Genomic DNA, 3,108 nt, shown 5'->3' with positions numbered 1-3,108 from the left:
TATGTTCATGGATTGAAAGATTTAATATTGTTAAAATATCCATAGTACTCAAAGCAACCTACAGGTTCAATGTATCTGCTATAAAAATTTCATCGGCACTTTTTACAGAAATAGAAAAAATCAATTGGAAGACATTAGTCATTGTACTTTTCATACACTGAATGACAGCAGCCAAGAGATTGGCTTCTGGAAAGAAGACAGCTAGACTCACAAAGCAGAGAACTCAACTGTACTTGCTGGTGTTTGGAGGTTCCTTGACAGAGAATCTCTCACTCTCATCACCTTAACCTGGAAGTACTTGGGGATTTCCTCTGAAAGCAAACTTTTAGACAACCTTTTATTTTTGACTTTTGAATATGAAGTAGCTTAAATGACAGCAAAAATCACCAGTATTTCAGAAAGTTCTCTAACAAGAAAAAAAAAGAAAATAACTACCACAACAAAACAAATGTGAAGGGAACAGAGACACTGCTGCGAGCAAAAAATATAGCATTTTGTTCAGTATTGTACAGTATTTATATAGTAATAATAATGTAAACACGTACTAATGATTAATTAAAATTGGAATGCAATTACAGAATACAGGGACAAGTAAATGATGAGCTGAAACAGTAATGATCTCCATTTACCATAACATGATGGCAATAAATAAGGTCTAAAATTTCTAAATTAAAAAAAATTTAAATAGGAGTTTATTGTTTAGAAATTTCTAAATTAAAAAATTTTTTAAATAGGAGTTTATTGTTTAGAAACTTGGAACCCACAAGAAACCAGTAAAAATTAGAAAAATTTTATTCTGAGAGTAAGACTAAGTGGCAAACACTTGTTAGTACTGTGATGTTCATTAGCAACTTTTTAGTATTATTTATTCATTATGTTAGATTCATTCATCCTGTTGATGAAAATATAGACTTATTTTTTCTAATACAATATTTCATAAATTGAGTTACCTAATGTATGACTAGCATTATAGTTAGAAAAAATATGAAATAGAAATTGTTATTGATATTTACCAATAAAATAACATTATCAAAGTCACAAAAGCTGTAACTGTTTTCATATAATTTTTGATTCTAGCAGATCACACTGATCACACTCCAGACTTGTCTTTCAGTGGTGGGATGGGGTAGGGAGAAGAGGAGAGAAAAAAGTGAAAATTTAATGGATATGCACCCTTTGTCAAAATGAGAAGCTCATCTTATTATGGAAAGGATCATTAATATTATTAACATAATTCTAAGGGACCTTTCCAAAAGTTTTCCTTACAATTGATGAGCTGTCATGGTAGTGTAATAAAGATTAAAAAGTCACAAACTGAAGATGAAAACCTTTTCTGTTTGAATAAAATGTCAAAGAGCAGAGAGGTTTTTAACCTCCTTATGTGTCCCTGGTTCAGTTCAGGTTTTATCTTTAATATTTTCTTGGTTATCTCTTACTCGGCCTTATTTGGGGTAGAAAAATTAAGGAGAATAAATGTTTTTTTTAAAGACTAGCTTTTTAAAAATTTGTTCAAAGCATAAGAAATAGTTAGGCACACCAGTGAGATTCTGCTGAGCAAAAATATAACCATTAATTTCCTGAAATGTCTGATACTTACCTGACACTACTCCATTATTTTTCATTTTGAAATGAGTGTCTGTATAGAATAGTATAATAAATTTAGGCAAAGCAATATTTATCTATAGGAACTAACCTTAAACAAAGTAATAGTCTTTCAGTGATGAAGAGAATCTCAGTTTTCATGAAGATCATTTTAAGAGCATATCATTGTTTTTTTGTTGTTGTTGTTGTTTTGTTGTTTTTTTTGTATAATGTCTTTGTCCTAGAAAATGCATCCAGCCCTTCTGTGGACTCTCTGCGGATGGAGCTGATTACTTTAGGCAGCTTTAATAGTTAGACTTTTTTTTTTTTTTTTTAAATCTAAGGACATGAGTATTATTGATTATGCCCTCTCTTCTTACTTTCGTCTCTGATGAAATATAGATTAAGTGGATTTCATCATTCAAATGATAGTTTCTCAAAAATTCGAAAAGGGTTATTTGGCCCTTCTAAAATATTCCATGTTAACTTTACCCAATTCTTTCAATCATTTATTTGTGAAATAATTTTTTAAAATAGCTTAATATACTGTATATATTCCACAGCAAGAAACCTAGTTTATCAATGTTCATTTCAAACGTACTATCCAAAACTGAATAATCCTGTTTCAACTAGCTTCAAAATTACCACTGAATGTGCTAGACATGTTTCAACTTTTAACCCTTAGTGACATATTTATATTTCAACTATTAGATACTATGATTGTGTTAGATATTTATCAAAATTAATCTCTAGAATTTTTAATAAAGAATTTAAATTTAATTTCAAATTTTCAACTTTTATTTTCTACATTGTAATACTGTGTTAGATGATTTTAGCTTCTGTTTTATGTGATTTTTTTCAAAAGTCTTAAAGGTTTTTGAAAAGGATTAACATTAATCTGTACTGGTAAGTATTTCCACTCTCTGCCCTGAATGTACATGATAATATGAATATTATGGTACTGGTGATGATGATGAACATTGTTTTTTTGATGATCTCTCTTATTCTAGATGTTGTTCTCTTAGTAAAGTCAAGTTCCACTATGTATTCCTAGACATTTATCCTCTGATAAAAAAGTTAATTGCTTACCAAATAAATGAAGAGATATATAAATGAATGAATGAAATTATCTGGTAAATCAGGCACCAAATTGTCTTAATCATTTATAAATAAGCTTTTATTTAATTTATTTTCTATTTGAGTTAAGATTACTTTTCTTATTGTACACTTGAATTCAATATGATATTTTTTAAGCAACTTGACTAATACTTGAGTTGTCCAATAGCATACTTATTTAAGCATAAATACATCCTTAGGAATATGGACTCAGACAATATGTTAAAACTCATAACTTGGTTAGGTCCATCAGTAAATCATGTTGGGGAAGTAGAGAATATAAAGACATGCAAACAGAAGCAGGTTTAATAATGCCATATGTCTTACGGGACAATTTCTTAACTTTTCCAGCTTCTAAAGACTCCTTTTCTCCAGCAAGGTACTGTCTCTTTATCCCCATCTTGGTCCTCA

This window comes from Pteropus vampyrus, unplaced genomic scaffold, assembly GCF_000151845.1.
Source record: "Pteropus vampyrus isolate Shadow unplaced genomic scaffold, Pvam_2.0 Scaffold13, whole genome shotgun sequence".
Classification (NCBI taxonomy): domain Eukaryota; kingdom Metazoa; phylum Chordata; class Mammalia; order Chiroptera; family Pteropodidae; genus Pteropus; species Pteropus vampyrus.
This window is presented reverse-complemented; position numbering follows the sequence as displayed.